The following is an 18,075-nucleotide window of genomic DNA, read 5'->3' as shown; positions in this document are numbered from 1 at the left end:
ATAAAAGTAAAAAAGAAATATAAATCTTATTTATCCTTAATAAACAAACAAAGTAGTAAATCAGTCCAAGCATGGGTCCCCAAGTCCAAATTGATAAATCAAATTGGACTTGGCCAATACTGGGTTCCGAAGGATCAAATATACTACCTCGACAGACCATATCGAGGTCGTGATCCAGGGAAAGCTAAAATGAAAACGATCGTAATTTAAAATTCGAAATTAAATTAAAAATTTAAAACTTAAAAATCAAATTCAAAATTTAAAATTTGAAAATAAATTAAAAATTTTTAAAATTAAAAATCAATTCGAAATTAAATTAAAAATTCAAAATTACAAATTCAAAATTAAACAAATCGAAATTATAAATAGATGGAGGGTCCAAACTAGCTGGCACCTCCAACTGAACTACCCGACAGGGTAACTGAACCTAATTTACCCGGAATGGGTAAAACAAGAATAGATTACCCGGCAGGGTAGTTAAGGTTAGATTAAAACGGGATAAGTTTAACTTGAATTACAGTACTGGTGAAGTTTTTGGATGATAGTACGTTAGGAAAACTTGGGCATCACATGTCTAGGAAGATATGGCTTCGACCTGGTGCATTTGGCCAAGTGAAACTGACCGAAGCTACCCTTAAATGGATCCTAACTAGTTAGACCAAGTTTTAGTATTAAGTTCAATGGGTAGGACTATTTGGAAAACCTCGAAGGCATGGTTACTTTAATGAGCTCCTTGTGACTCACCATAGCCCAGAAGTTTATCCAAAGAATGCTTACTTGTTGAATCCAAAGCTAAACCTGAATCTAACACAAGACTAAACAAAACCCTTTAATTGAACCTCAATTCATCTCACAAAAAGTTATAGGACTCCCTGATTGAGAATTTAGATCGAGTGAGATGACTAAGTAATTAAAAAAAAAAACTTAAATTATTTTAAACTTAAATTTCAAAATTATTTCAAAATTATTTCAAACTTAAATTTTAAAATTATTTCAAACTTAAATTTCAAAATTATTTCAAACTTAAATTTCAAAACTTAAATTTCAAAATTATTTCAAACTTAAATTTTAAAATTATTTCAAACTTAAATTTCAAAATTATTTCAAACTTAAACTTAAAATTATTTTAAAACTTCAAAACTTAAATTTCAAAATTATTTTAAACTTAAATTTCAAAATTATTTTTATCTTGAATACAATAGAATAGAAAATTTAAGGAGACAATAAACATAGTGTCTGCTTCAATCACGCTATCTTTAATCCATTAAAAAGAAACCAATTCAACTACTTCATGTGTAGGAATTGGATCAATGGATGTTGGATAGTGGATGCTCCAGACATATGACTGGAGACAAGTTGAAGTTTACCAAACTCAAGTACAAGAGTCTAGGATTAGTTGCATTCGGCAACAACGGTAAACTTAAAGTAATCGGAAAAGGTAATATTGAACTTAGTTCCGATTTCGTTATTCGAAATGTTTTATTGGTTGACAATTTTAACTTTAATTTACTAAGTATAAGTCAATTGTGTGACAGCGGATATCTAGTTAATTTCGATAAAACTGGGTGTCTAGTTAAAAATATTGAAAATCCAGAAATTAAACTTAAGGGACTTAGGAAAAATAACATCTACACAATTAATTTATCAATATCCTCTATAAAGTGTCTCCTGACACAACAAGAGGAAACCCAACTGTGGCACAGAAGGCTGGGTCACACACACAAGACTTATTTCAAGAATGAGTCAAAATGGTCTAGTTAGAGGTTTGCCCAAATTAAAATTTATTGAAAATTCAATCTGTGATGCATGTCAAAAAGGAAAACAAACCAAGTCAACCCATAAGTCAACTAACCTAGAAAGATCCAACACCATACTTGAGCTCCTTCACCTCGATCTATTTGATTCACATGGAGCCAAATCACTAAACAAGAACCAATATTGCTTAGTAATAATTGATGACTACTCCAGGTACACTTGGGTAAAATTTCTAAAAACAAAAGATGAAACCTATGAAATATTTAGTAATTTTTGCAACTTAACAGAAAATGAAAAAGATACTAAAATTAAAAGGATAAGAAGTGATCACGGAGGGGAATTTGAAAATCATAAGTTCGCCCAATTTTGTAAAGTAAATGGATACCAACATGAATTTTCATGTCCTAGAACCCCCCAACAAAATGGACTAGTAGAACGTAAAAATAGAACACTACATGAAGCCGCTAGGACAATGTTAAACGAATATGAGTTAAGTCACCAATTTTGGGCTGAAGCAATAAATACGACAAATTATGTTCAAAACAGAATTTTAATAAACAAATATCACAACAAAACACCGTATGAACTCTACTATCATAAAACTCCCAATCTAAATTATTTAAAAGTATTTGGTTGTAAAGTTCACATTTTAAATACTAAAGATTACTTAGGAAAATTTACACCCAAATCTAACCAAGGAATATTCTTAGGATACTCCTCTACCAGTAGAGCCTTTAGAGTATATAATCAAAATACATTGAAAGTTGAAGAAACAACTAATGTAATATTTGATGAAGAAAACAACTTACCTAATATAACTGCAAATATTAACACTAATCCAAGAGATGTAGATGATGATGAAATCCAAACTAATCTTAATGAGTCTGAAGAACCAGTTTCTGACTCACAAATAAGACCAACTAGAATAAGCACCTCTCACCCACCTGACCAAATTTTGGGTGACCCAAACCTAGGAGTTAGAACTAGATCGTCCTATAGAAACCTTAGTCAGATTGCTCTAATTTCTAAAATTGAACCTAAAACTATAGAAGAAGCCCTGCCTGATCCAGACTGGATCATTGCAATGCAGGAAGAATTAGCCCAATTTGAGAGAAACAAAGTCTGGGACCTTGTACCTAAACCCATAGATAAATCAATAATAAATACTAAATGGGTTTTTAGGAATAAGTTAGATGATCACGGTGATATAGTAAGAAACAAGGCAAGATTAGTAGCCAAAGGGTTTAGTCAAGTCGAAGGCCTAGACTATGATGAAACCTATGCTCCAATAGCTAGACTCGAGTCCATTAGGATGTTATTAGCCTATGCAGCCAATAAAGGATTCAAATTGTACCAAATGGACGTTAAGTCAGCTTTTTTAAATGGTTTTATCAAGGAAGAAGTCTACGTAAGCCAACCTCCAGGGTTTGAAGACATAGACTACCCTAATCACGTTATTAAATTAAAAAAGGCACTAGATGGACTAAAACAAGCCCCTAGAGCATGGTATGAAAGATTATCTAATTACTTAATATCGAAAGAATTTAACCAAGGACAAATTGATCCTACTTTGTTCGTGAAAACTATAGGAAAAGACATCTTTATAGCCCAAATCTATGTTGATGACATAATTTTTGGCTCAACTAACTCAAAATTTCTAAAAGAATTTATTAAGTTAATGGAAAGTGAATTTGAAATGAGCATGGTTGGGGAACTCAACTTTTTCTTAGGCTTACAAATAAAACAAACCAAAGATGGAATCTACATTTATCAAACTAAGTATGCTAAGGAGTTAATCAAAAAATTCAGCATGGAAAACTCAAAAATTATAAATACTCCAATGGCAACCAACATAAACATTGACTCTGACCCAGACGGAAAACCTGTAGACCCAAAATACTATAGGAGTGCCATAGGGAGTTTACTTTATCTAACTGCAAGTCGACCTGACATACTATTTGCAGTAGGTATGTGTGCTAGATATCAATCCTGTGCAAAAGAGTCACACCTAACATATGTTAAAAGAATACTGAGGTATATTAAAGGAACTCTAAATGTAGGACTTTGGTATCCAAGAACTTGCACTTTTGACCTTTATGGCTATTCTGATTCAGACTATGCCGGGTGCAAGCTAGAAAGAAAAAGTACAAGTGGTGGCTGCCAGATTCTAGGTCAGTGCCTAGTAAGTTGGTCAAGCAGAAAGCAACATTGTGTTGCTCTATCTACTACAGAAGCTGAATACATAGCTCTAGGAGAATGTACATCTCAATTGTTATGGATGATGCATACACTAAAAGACTATCAACTAGACTATAAAAATATTAAAATCTTTATTGATAATATCAGCTCAATTAATCTGACCAAAAATCCTATACACCACTCTAGGACCAAACACATAGAGGTAAAACACCACTTTGTAAGGGATCATGTAGCTAAAGGTGAAATTGCACTCAACCACGTTGAGTCCAAATCAAACCTAGCTGACATTTTTACAAAACCCTTACCTGAACTTGAGTTCAGTGGACTTAGAAGGCAAATAGGAATGTGTTGGGTAGAATAGATATCTTACTATTATTATTTTGTTTTCAAATTCTAGGAAAAACAGTTTTTCAAAACTCCAATTTTACTAGACTTTCAAAAGTTGGGTTTAGTCTAGGATTTCCCCCCTAGATATCATGTTCCCCTATAATTAAGCCAGAGCATCTCACAAAATACCTAGGTTTACCTTGATTGTGAATGAAAAATATAGAATGGCGTGAGATGCATAGGGTATAGCCTGGACTCAAGAATGCTTATATCTGTGCATCAATATGAGTCTGGGCGTTAAATATGCAATAAACATTAATCAAGTTAAAGTTCTCCAGCTCTAGTCAAGTCTATCTGGACCTAAATAACTTAACTTGACTAACCTAGTAAAAGCTATTGTCCTATAGACAATCAGCAAGTAACTAAAGGTTAGACAATTGGCAAAAGATACTCAATTTCTTTTTCAAGAATGTTTTGTTCTCTATGGCTCTGATACCTAATATATAAACATGACTTGTGCTTGGACTTAAGGACCAACTGAACTTAAATGAATAATCTGGTCCTAAAAACTTAAATTCCAATTGACCTTAACTTCCAAACTCTGTTGAATATTGCTAACTTTAATCATGTACAACTCTTTATACATTGCCTATTTTTTGAGTTATGGCAAAGGGGGAGAGTAGCAAAAATGTAAACATAAAATTCAAGTTAAAAATTAAGGGGGAGCAAAAGTTAAGGGGGAGCCAAAGTTAAGGGGGAGTATATGGGGCAAAATTTACTTTAGTTACATTGTTCAGCTATACTTAGCAAATTTTACCTGTGTTTAAAATGACTATCTATTCGCTTGTTTACTTAACTTCGAATTTGTGTTGCCATAATCAAAAAGGGGGAGATTGTTGGTGCGGGAAGCATCCGACGATCGAACTTGTGTTTTGATAACGGCAAAGAATTCAAAGTTAAGATGTTTTTTAGTCTAACAAGTCTACTTGAGGATTTCAGGAAAGTCCTAGCTGCGGTTAGGCAAAGGGAAAACCCTAGGGGGCGGTAACCCTAGGTCATAGGGGGTGGTAACCCTATGCGTAAAGTCTTGGCAGGTTGATGGCTTTAGGCAAAAGTCCTAGGGGGTGGTAACCCTAGGTGAAAAGTCCTGGTGTCGCGAACCAGGTGAAAGACTGGACTAGCCGGGGAAGCGGATGTCCAGCAGAAAGTCCGGAAGCATCGAGTGCTGAGCAAAACTCCAGTCGATCTGGAGGATCGACTGGCAACAGGTAAATCTCCTGAGTGGAGTAGGTGAGGACGCGTTCCCCGAAGACGGAACAGTAGGCGTTGGGTCGACCTAGGGCGGCTGGAAATCCAAAGTCAGACTCAGACAGTCCAAAGACTGTCAATTATTACTTACTGTGTTTATCAGATTCTAACATTGTCTTGCAGGGTATTTTGCTCTGACTAACCTTTGTTTGCAGGTGAGGAACCTGCTGGAAAAAGGCTGTCCGGGCGCCCGGGACCAAATTCTATCCCCTGCGCGACTTCGCCACGTGGAGCATCCTGGTTGGTTGGCCACGTCACACTCCAGGCGCTCGAAAGGTATCCAGGCGCCCGGAACCGCATATAAAAGGAGGGTTGAGGTGCAGCTTCAAGGAACAACGAATTCTAAGTGATCTTTCATCTACACGTTGCTCCAAAAGACGCTCCGAAGTGCTACTACAAGTGCCCGACGACCCAAAGCTTCAGAATTAGCATTTCTTGTTGTCGGTATAATTTTTGATAGCTTTTATTTGTACTCATAATTGTAATCTTTTAACGAGCTTATAGTTGTTGCCCACCGGAAGCGATCAAGGATCGCGGGCCTTCGAGTAGGAGTCGACTTAGGCTCCGAACCAAGTAAAATCGACCTGTCTCTTTGAGTTGTCTCTTTATTTTATTTCCGCTTATTCCGCTGCACATTTTAACTCCGATAGTTTTCCGATAATCGAACGAAATAGCCACGAGCGCTATTCACCCCCCCCCCCCTCTAGCGCTTCTCGATCCAACACTTTTTGCCTTCCCCTCTTATTGTGGTTTTGCATTATACTGTCCCTGCTTTACTGCATTTTTGTGTAACCCCTGCATCTTTCTACAATTTCTAGCAAAACATAGCAACTGTAATAAGAATAATTAGCTTACCTTCTGAGAGATGTCTATGACTCGCAAATGTGCTTCCGAAGTTTCATGTTTAGTCAGGACCCCCGAAAAAATCATTGCACCGACCGGGAAGTTTGTTGAATGTGAGAGCCCTGCTCACTTATAACTCGCCCTGGGGCGAGAGTCTAGAACAGGCGACTTGGAAGGTCGTTGGGCGTGAGAGTCTTGCTCACTTATAACTCGCACTGGGGCGAGATTCTGGGACAGCCGACCTGGAAGGTCGTTAGTCGTGAGAACCTTGCTCACTTATAACTCGCTCAGGGGCAAGAGTCTGGGACAGCCGACCTGGAAGGTCGTTGGGCGTGAGAGCCATGCTCACTTATAACTCGAACTGAGGCAAAAGTCTAGAATAGCCGACCTGGAAGGTCATTGGGTGTGAGAGCCTTGCTCACTTATAACTCACATTGGGGCAAGAGTCTGGGACAGCCAACCTGGAAGGTCGTTGGTTGTGAGAGCCTTGCTCACTTATAACTCGCTCTGGGGCGAGAGTCTAGGACAGCCGACCGGGAAGGTCGTTGGGCGTGAGAGCCATGCTCACTTATAACTCGCACTGAGATGAGAGTCTGGGACAGCCGACTGGGAAGGTCGTTGGGCATGAGAGTCATGCTCACTTATAACTCGCACTGAGGCGAGAGTCTGGGACAGCCGACCAGGAAGGTCGTTGGGCGTGAGAGCCATGCTCACTTATAACTCGCACTAATGCGAGAGTCTGAAACAGCCAACCAGGAAGGTCGTTGGGCGTGAGAGCCATGCTCACTTATAACTCGCACTGAGGCGAGAGTGTGGGACAACCAACCGGGAAGGTCGTTGGGTGTGAGAGCCATGCTCACTTATAACTCGCACTAAGGCGAGAGTTTGGAACAGCTGACCTGGAAGGTCGTTGGGCGTGAGAGCCATGCTCACATATAACTCGCACTTAGGCGAGAGTCTGGGACAGCCGACCGGGAAGGTCGTTGGGCGTGAGAGTCATCCTCACTTATAACTCGCACTGAGGCGAGAGTCTGGGACAGCCGGCCGGGAAGGTCGTTGGGCGTGAGAGCCATGCTCATTTATAACTCGCACTGAGGCGAGAGTCTGGGACAACCAACCTGGAAAGTCGTTGGTCGTGAGAGCCTTGCTCACTTATAACTCGCTCTGGGGCGAGAGTATGGGATAGCCGACCTGGAAGGTCGTTGGGTGTGAGAGTCATGCTCACTTATAACTCGCACTGAGGCGAGAGTCTGGGACAGCCGACCGGGAAGGTCGTTAGGCGTGAGAGTCATGCTCACTTATAACTCGCACTGGGGCGAGAGTCTGGGACAACCGACTGGGAAGGTCGTTAGGCGTGAGAGTTATGCTCACTTATAACTCGCACTGAGGCGAGAGTTTGGGACAGCCGACCTAGAAGGTCGTTGGTCGTGAGAGTCTTGCTCACTTATAACTCGCTCTGGGGCGAGAGTCTGGGACAGCCGACCGGGAAGGTCGTTGGGCGTGAGAGCTATGCTCACATATAACTCGCACTGAGGCGAGAGTCTGGGATAGCCGATCGGGAAGGTCGTTGGGCGTGAGAGTCATGCTCACTTATAAATCGCACTGGGGCGAGAGTCTGGGACAACCGACCGGGAAGGTCGTTGGGCGTGAGAGCCATGCTCATTTGTAACTCGCACTGAGGTGAGAGTCTGGGACAGTCGACCGGGAAGGTCGTTGGGCATGAGAGTCATGCTCACTTATAACTCACACTGGGGCGAGAGTCTGGGACAGCCGATCGGGAAGGTCATTGGGCGTGAGAGCCATGCTCACTTATAATTCGCACTGAGGCGAGAGTCTGGGACAGCCGACCGGGAAGGTCGTTGGGCGTGAGAGTCATGCTCACTTATAACTCGCACTGAGGCGAGAGTTTGGCACAACCGACTGGGAAGGTCGTTGGGCGTGAGAGCCATGCTCACTTATAACTCGCACTGGGGCGAGAGTCTGGGACAACCGACCAGGAAGGTCGTTGGGCATGAGAGTCATGCTCACTTATAACTCGCACTAAGGCGAGAGTCTGGGACGGCCGACAGGGAAGGTAATTTCCCAACTAGGATAGATGTTGCCGCCCTGGAAGGTAATTTCCTGACCAAGATAGATGTTGTTGCCCTGGAAGGTAATTTCCTGACCAGGATAGTTGTTGCCGCCCTGGAAGGTAACTTCCCAACCAAGCTAGATGTTGCCGCCCTGGAAGGTAATTTCCCAACCAGGTATTATTTGAATCTCCCTTGAAGCATCAGCTTCAATTTCGTCTGCATGCAAAGAATATATGGTAAAGGGTATTGTGAGGATAAAGAGATTTAAAATATTACTCAGCCCCTTGGAGAAGGACGTCTTGTAGACTTGTGACGTTTGAACCCCTTTCCCGCCTATTTTCTTTGTCATTTCCCAAGAGATCGCCTAGTGAACATTTTCCCTATGTCCGCTTCACCTCATGATTTCCTTATCACGTCCATCATTAATATGCTTCCTAGGGGAGCGACACCTGTCCCACGCCTTTATTGCTTACGCCATATGACGCTGCCAACTGCACTACTTTTTGTACACGTCTTCCAAGAAAAACATATCGTTCCATGATCGGACGGCTTTGAGTGCTTTGCCCAAAAATATACCTGACATTGCCTTTCGATATTCCCTAGGAAAACCCTCGTTATAAGCCCTAAAGGCAGTCCGCCGTCGCTGCCTTGAGCGTTTCGACTGTCTTCGTCTTCTTGCTGCTTCGCTGTCTCTGGTGCACTGTCTCCTCCCCTTCTACATTCTTCCCGATGGGTGCCCTTCTTCTTCTCGACTATCCTCTTTTTCAACCTTCCTCATCTTGATAATGGCTGATGGTAAGGCTACATTCTGGTATTCATGTTTCATTTCTGAAATAGACCAACACGACCTATCCATGATTCGGTCTGACTTGAGGCTTGGCAAAGAATACGTTCTTCGCATCCCCACACCCATCGAGCATCCTTCATCCCCTCCGGAAGGCTTTATGACCATTTTCCGGGATCAACTGCTGGGGGGCCTCCGTTTTCCTATCCATCCTTTTATTTCTGCCCAGAGCAAATATTTTGGCATCTGTATATCTCAATTTGCTCCCAACTTCTTTAGAGCAGTTTGCGGCACCGTCATTTTGTGTCGTGTGTACCGGCTTCCGCTGACAGACCAACTATTTCACCATTTTTACTCTTTTAAACGCTCGGAACCAGGAGTGTTTATGGTACAGGCGAGGCTAGGTTAAAATTTTTTTCGGACATGTCTTCTTCCAATAAGGGATGGAAATCTCGTTTCCTTTTTATTAGGTCCCCTGAGCCCCTGGTTGGGCCCGCCCAGTGGTGCTCTGATATCCCCTCCAACCTCCCTGTACATCAACACCAGCCCTCCTATAACGTCGCTTCAAAAAAACTACAAGGCGTGAGCGTTAGCCTTTCTATATTACCGTTGGAAGGCTTTCTGTATTTGTTTGGGCTCAGCCCCGTTCGGGCAGACATCGGGGCTCCGTTTGGTAAGATCCCGTTTTCCTCTCCACTACTCTTCGCTAACTGAGGTATCTTTCTTTCTTATTATAGAGGTTGTCATGCTCCGAGCGTACTCCTCAGACGTAAAACTCCAATCTGTTTCCTATTTAAAAGCCTTAAGCGTAGAGCTCAAACAAGGTTTGGCAGCTTCTTCCCAATCTGGCACTTCTGCCTCCCGGTCTGCTCCCTTCGCTCCACAGCCAACCCCCCTGGAACCGAACCAGGAGGAAACTTCTTCAGCCTTTCCTTTGCCTGTGACTCCTGCTGTGGACTTAGCCATGGTAGTAGAGGACCCAGCCCCTAACGAGCAGGTTGAGGAGGAACGGGTTGCCTCTCCCCCGCCGGCCAAATGTCTAAAGCTCCAGCGTAAAAGGAAGAGAGTCATTCCAGCAACTCTGGCATCACCCCCGCCTCCTCCTAGCCGCCGCTCTGTTGCTGCTTCCCATTCGTCGGAAGCCAGGGACTCTACTTCTGACCGGGAGATTGCTTTGGTGACAGAGGCTCCCGTTATGTTGATGATGGAGACTCTCGTTGTGTCACCCCAAATATCTGCCCCTACCCCCGGTCTGGCTATAACATCCAATCAAACCTCTGTTCCTGCTAAAGCCTCTTCTCCCGGGCAACTACCCCTCCTTTAACGGACCAGCCCGGGAGCTCCGCGACTCATTCTGCCTCCCTTCCTTTAGCTGCTCCTGCGTCTACTTCTAGATCTCGGAGGAAAAGTTGCAAGAAGTATTCCTTTACTGACTCTTGGCGCCTGCCTTCCTCCACAAGATCAGATGTCGTCGCTGCCGCAGAAACTGCTGAAGGGGCTCCTCCCCTTGTTTCCCTGGTTGAATTAGAGGGAGACTTAGCGGCCTCCTGCCGCTCAGGCCATCGAAAGTTTTGGAAGAATCCCCCGGTGGAGGGGCTAGATCAAGCGGCTTGCCAGATTGTTTCTGTAAGTCTTCTTATCTCTATGTTCCTCTGCTGAGATCTTTTATAATTTTTCTTCCTATATCTAAGGCAGGCCTGCTCTGCCAACCTATGTGTCTTTCAGTACGCCTGCAGCTTACAGAGGGAGAATGAGGTATTAAAGGCTCGTCTTGAGGAGTTAGAGTTGCCACTAACTCCCCGCGACCCCCTCAATCCGACTCCTGTAGACCTAGCGCATTATCTTCGCTTGATTGGGGAGTTTGCAGAGTCTGCCCGCAATATTTCTCATGCAGCTTTTGACAAGATAAAGGCTTTGGAAGTGACTTTGCAGACAAGCGAGTCCAAATTGGCTTCTGAAGTGGAAAGGCGTCAGACGCTAGCAGCTGAGCTGGATAAAAAGGATGCCCAATTGGCGAGCCTGCAGAAAACCTGGAGACTCTTCAGAAGACTTTAACTAAAGTCCAGGGTCAATTGGCTTCTAATGCCGACCGGGAGAAAACCCTTCAAACCCAATGGGAGGCCAGCCAAGCGACCATTAAATAAATGCAGGTCGACCTTCTGAAAGCTCAAGAGAACGTTTCTCAAAGTCAACAAGCCTTGACTTTGGCCCACGCTGACAAGGAGAAGGCCCGAGCTGATATGGAGAAGGTCCAGACATAATTAACTGAATACCAGGCGGGGGAAGTGGGTCGTGTACGAGCGTACAGGTGAGCATACGTCTCCTCCCCCTTCTTCTTGAGGAAGATAGGGGGTTTGATGCATCTCTTGCTCTGTTGTGGTGCTGGTGGCGGGGCTCGACAAATGTTTGAGCAGAATCTACTTCACGCTGCCCCCTCAGAGGACTTCTTAGACACCGATCGCCTGATGAGAGAGATTCCAGACGGGTCACTTCCCACCTTCAAGGATGATGACGACTTCTTCCTACTTCTTGAGCCTCCGGCCGATTCCACTTCCTGCCCCCCTGAGCCTCCTGCTGGCCCTACTGATGATACTCCCGACATTACTGACGATAATCCTTAAGATGGCAATATGTATTGCACTCTTTGATGTGAAACGGTAATTGACCAACTCTTTTTCAACTTATTTGCTGATTTATCTTCCCTTTAGCGTGTTTATCCTTCTCATGATACCCCTTGACCGTGGGCTCTCGATTTTGTCTTAGCATATTAATCATCTGATAGTATGTTGCTCTATTGTTGGTAGTCTTGTATATTGCCCACCTAAAACGCCCTAAGGCCTTGTGTGTAATTTGGCTATCTATTTTAGGTCTCATTTACCCCCGGTCGGGGATCCTTCTATTACCCCGACCTGCTTTCCTTGCCTTTCTCTGTTGATCCCCCTGCCTCGGTCCTGCTCTTTGATCTGTCCTTTGCCTCGCATTCCAGGTCTGGGTAACCGAAGATCGGGAAATTAAGAATTAAGTCCAGACCGGGTTCCCTCGTGCTCCAGGTTTAGATAGACGAAGACGGGAAGTAAAAGTTAAGTCTCAACCCGGGAAAGCGAGGGTACTTTTCTAAGACAGCTGTTCATATCTTTTCCCGAGATCCGCCTCTTCGTACTTCGCTCCTGTACTTTTCCAAATATGCCCTTGGGCGTTATTTCCTAGGAAGATCCTTCGGCTCTCTTTGTTCTCGCCCATTATTTTGCTCCGATGGATGATAGTCTGACGAAATTACCCCTTTGCCTGACGGCTATAAATATTCTCCTCGCTTTCGACTTCAAGCGTTTCATGTCCTTTTCTTCTTCCGTCTGCTTGAATCCCTCCTTACTTTCGATCCTCCTATTTTTGTGTCGATAGCTTTCCGCTTGATCTTTCTTCCTTTTGTTTCTTGTTCTTATGGCCTCCCCCTCTTTTCTTCCTTCTTTGGCGGCGGTGTACTATCCTGGCTCGTCCACTTTCGATGAATTCGATCGGGATGACCTACGCTATAATTACGGAGTCGAGGATAATGCGCATGTAGTCATTCCTACCGGGATACATCGATTTTTTGATCCTCCCCATGGATATTGCACTTTCTTTAAAGAGCAATTTGTGGCTAGCCTTCGTATTCCTCTCCACCCTTTCTTTTCCGACATATGCCGCTATTTTCGGATTCCCCTGGGACAACTAACACCCAACTCCATAAGGATCTTCTGTGGCTTTGTAGTGTCATGTGATGTGTGTGAACTATCCTGGTCCGCTCACTTATTTCATTGCTTCTTCACCCTCCGGGCCCAGGAAGAGGGCACATACCGTTTTCAGCCCCGTCTTTGAACTACTTTTTTCTCATTCCTACTGCCTTCTGACCCGAACTGGAGGAACAAAATTTTCTTCATTAGCTTTCCTCACGAGGTGGAGTGGCCCTTGCGATGGAAATAATCACTTCCTCCATCTCCCGAACTAGGGGAATTTCATCTGGATTCTTCTTACATAGAAGCCTCGTCTCGCTTAGCTGGCTGCCAGTTGAACTTAACGCATCTATTATTTGAGGAGGAATTGTTATCTTATTTTTGCCTGAGTTATCTGACCCTCGAGATGCCTCGTTCCCTGGGTGAGCCTTTCTTTCCGTTCTGTTATCCCTTCATAGGTACTTTATTTTCTTTGCGGCAACTAATGTTTCACTTTATCTTGTGCAGCTGAAGTCTTAACCCACGCTTCGGAGGTTCAGCCCCTTCCTCTGAGCGATATGGAAATAATGAGGTGTGGCCGAGTTATCCTACAGAGGAGAGCACTCCCCCACTCATCTTCGACTTCAATCGGTAGGGCTTCCCTGGCCAATCCTCCATCCCGACCTGCTCGACGAGGGTCTTCTGGTGTCCGACCTGCTCCCTTGGCTCGCCCTACTCGCCCGCGTACTGTGCGCCCACCCCGATCGACTATCCCTGCTCGCCCTCGGGCTGCACGTCCACCTCGGCCGGCTAACCTTGTTCTCCCCCGGGCCCCACGTATAGCACAACCTACTACCCCAACACCCCTCCAATCGGTTAGTCCTCCCAGAGCCACTTATATCCCTGGTCTGGGCCTTGGAGGAAGACGTCTGGGCCTTGGTGGAAATCAGGCAACGTTTCCTTCACCATCCCTGTTTTCAGAGAAGCTTCTCAAGCAGCTCGCCAGGCTCGCTCCACAAATGACCGTCTGAGCCAGGATGCCCCTTCTCCCTCTAGACGCAGGGCTCGATCACCTTCCGATGACTCTGATTCGGATGGCCAGCCACTGGCTCAGAGACGTCGACGCCAAGCCCCTCCTCCTATGTCCGACTCAGGCCCATCGTCTATCCCTTCTCCTCCAGCCACAGCTGCCTCTCCTCCACCTCCCATTGTGATTCCGCCTATAATCCGGAGCCAGGTAAATGATTGTTGGGTTTTTCGGGCTGCAAAAACACCTTTTTCGCGTCACGGAAACCCCGAATCTCCCATGTCACTGGATCTCGTGTGAAGAAAACTTTTCAAAAACGAGACGAGTACGAGTTTACAACTTAGATCTACATGATGAAGATCTTTACCCTTGTTGTGTGCCATTTTGCGTATCCCGCTCATCCTCGGTACGTCGGATCTCGAAGTTGTCAATGTAGACAACTCTCTACACGTATCCACACGAACACACTAGGTGGAGGTGACAAAAAACCAAGGTGTGCTAGCACCTATGTGGTTCGGCCAAAGAAGGAGGAGAGGGAGAGCTTGAGAGGAAGAAGATGCAATAATACCACTTGAATGAATAATGAAAATCAATTCACACACCATTCAAAATGTGGCCGGCCACTTTTCTCATGTGTAACTCCCCTCATTAATGCATTAAGTTGTCATCAAGGAGAGAATGTAACCTCCATGAGGTGGCACTCACTAGTAACTCCCATGAGGTGGCAACCATGATGATGATGTGGAGTAACATCATTAGTCCACATCAATGCCAACTCACCAATGAGGTGGCATAAAGTCAAGTCAAACTTGACTTTTAATCTTCCTCTCAAGTCAAGTCAAACTTGACCAAACCTCTTCCATGGTTGATCTAATCTAACCATTTGATTCAAGCCAATTTAATATATAATGAATCTAATTCATTAAATTAAATTGATTCAATGAGTCATAATCTAAATTAGACTCATTGAACACATGAATCAACTTGAGTCCAACTATAGTTAGCCCAATTAGTATTACTCTTAATCCAATTTGATTCATCAAATGAATCTAATCCTCTTGGTTCATCATATGAACCTAATCTCCATCTAATTGTCCTTAGTGTGTGACCCTATAGGTTCTTGTAACGTTGGTAATACCCTAAACCCATTTAGGAGCATAAGTAATGAGCGGTATCTAGCAACACATCATTACTACCCAAGTTACAAGAATGTCGAGATCCGACATCACCTTGTGACTACTAATTGTGACTCCTCACAAAATATGACAAGTGTCCTTCTATCCTAGACATCTAGATTGATCAATGTGAGGCATAGACCGTGTCATCTTCTGACCAATCTAAATCTTGAACTCCAAGTAGACTCACTAAATCAAATGAGCTCAATATCCTATATTGACTCATTTGGGCATGGCCATGCACTTCGTGGTCTCACTCTATCAAGAATACCGATGTCGCTCCCGTCATATGGGAGGGATAGATCCCATCTACATCACTCACATCCCTCTGCATAATTCGTTATATACCCAGTAATCGCCTTTATAGTCCACCCAGTTACGGGTGACGTTTGACGAAACCAAAGTACATAACTCCTTATGTAGGGAACCATGGTGACTTCAAGTCTAAGGACTAGTAGTCATACTAATAGCCACATGAGAAAGTATATGACACTCATATAACGATCCATGATACTTTCTCATGGCGGGTCATTCAGTATACATTCTCTAATGTATACCCATGTGTCAACTTGATATCTCTATATCCATGACTTGTGAGATCAAGTCATCGAGTTGACCTACATGCTAGTCTTATTGCATTAACATTGTCCCTGAATGTTAATACCCGACTAGGAATGATTAAGAGTAGTGTTCCCTATATCATCTCACTATCGGTTCAACTAACCGATTGATATAGGTGAGAACCGTCTACTCAGGGACATTATTATACTTAGTTTATTTGACACCAATACAAGTAAGTATAATAACCAAAAACCAAATGCCTTTATTTATATAGAATATGATACAACAAGTCCAAAATACAATCATCAAATGATTGGCTCTAGGGCTCTAGCTAACAATCTCCCACTAGCACTAGTGCCAATCAGTGTAGGCTCTAAGCCCAAATGACCTAGTGTAACCATCATTCTTCCTCTGTGCCAAAGCCTTGGTCAAGGGATCTGCAATGTTAGCCTCTGTAGGTACTCTGCAAATCTTCACATCTCCTCTCTCAATGATCTCTCGAATGAGATGGAAGCACCGTAGTATGTGTTTGGTCCGCTGGTGTGAGCGAGGTTCCTTCGCTTGTGCTATAGCTCCATTGTTGTCACAATAGAGCTCAATAGGGTCAGCAATGCTAGGAACCACCCCAAGTTCAGTGATGAACTTGTGATTCCAAACTGCCTCCTTCTCCTCTATAGATGATACTCTCGACTGAGATCGAATCGTCGTAGGTCTGCTTGAACTCTTCCAGCTCACAGCACCACCATTAATGCAAAATATGAACCCCGATGCAATCTATAGTCATCCTGGTCAGTTTGGAAGCTAGCATCACCATAACCCTTTACTGCTAGCTCATCATCGCCTCCATATATCAAGAAATATTTTTAGTCCTTCTTAAGTACTTAAGAATATTCTTGACCGCTATCCATGACTTTCACCGGATCTAACTGGTATCTGCTCAAAGCATACGAGACATCAGGTCGAGTACATAGCATGGCGTACATGATCGATCCTATGGTTGAGGCATAAGGGATCTGATCCAAGCGATCTCTCTCCTCTCTAAAAGAGGGACCTTGAGTCTTCGAAAGACTCATGCCATGTGACATCGGCAGAAATCCCTTCTTGGAGTTCTGCATGGCAAACCGAAGGAGTACCTTGTCAATGTATGTACTCTGACTTAGGCCAAGCAATCTCTTAGATCTATCTCTATAGATCTGTATCCCTATAATGCGGGATGCCTCACCTAAGTCCTTCATTGAGAAGCAACTCCCTAGCCAAGTCTTGACAGACTGAAGCATAGGGATGTCCTTCCCAATGAGTAGTATGTCATCCACATACAATATGAGGAAGACAACTATATCCTCTACAACCTTCTTGTAGACACAAGGTTCATCTTTGTTTTTGATGAAACCAAACTGTTTGTTTGCATCATCGAAAGGAAGATTCCAGCTCTGAGAAGCTTGCTTTAGTCCATAAATAGACCTATGCAGCTTGCATACTCTGCTAGTATGCTGTGGATCTACAAAACCCTCAGGTTGTGTCATGTACACATCCTCGAGTAGGTTTCCATTCAGAGACGCGGTTTTGACATCCATCTGCCATATCTCATAGTCATGGTAGGCTGCAATAGCAAGCATGATCCGAATGGACTTAAACATCACTATTGGAGAAAAGGTTTCGTCATAGTCAATACCATGAATCTGCTTGAAACCTTTAGCTACCAAGCGACCCTTATAAATAAGTCCATCCATGTCAGTCTTTCTCTTAAAGACCCACTTACACCCAATGGGTTTTACCCATTCAGGTGGATCAACCAAAGTCCATACTTGGTTGGTGTACATGGATTCCATCTCGGATCTCATGGCTTCTAGCCATTTCTCGGAATCTGGTCTCATCACAGCTTCCTGATAGGTGGTAGGCTCATCCCCTATGAGCATAACGTCATCATGGTCAGACAAGAGAAATGAGTATCTCTCAGGTTGACGACGTACCCTATCAGACCTGCGAAGAGGTATGTCTACTTGAACTGGTTGTTGTTCCTCAACTCTTTGTGGAACAACATCATCCACAACACTTTGTGGTTCCAGTTCAATTTCCATCGAGGCATCACTGCTATTGTTTGCATCTTGAACTTCTTCAAGATCGAACGCGCTCCCACTAGTCTTTCTAGAAACAAAGTCCCTTTCTAGAAAGACCCCAGTCTTTGCCACAACTACCTTGTGGTGACTGGGAATGTAGAAGTAATATCCCTTAGTTTCCTTGGGATATCCAATAAAGTAGCACTTGTCGGATTTGGGTCCTAATTTGTCTGAGACTTGACGTCGAACGTAAACCTCACAACCCCAAATCCTCATGA

Source organism: Zingiber officinale, chromosome 1A, assembly GCF_018446385.1.
Source record: "Zingiber officinale cultivar Zhangliang chromosome 1A, Zo_v1.1, whole genome shotgun sequence".
Taxonomy (NCBI): Eukaryota; Viridiplantae; Streptophyta; class Magnoliopsida; order Zingiberales; family Zingiberaceae; genus Zingiber; species Zingiber officinale.
The sequence above is the reverse complement of the archived record's forward strand: the minus strand, read 5'-3'. Positions refer to the sequence as shown.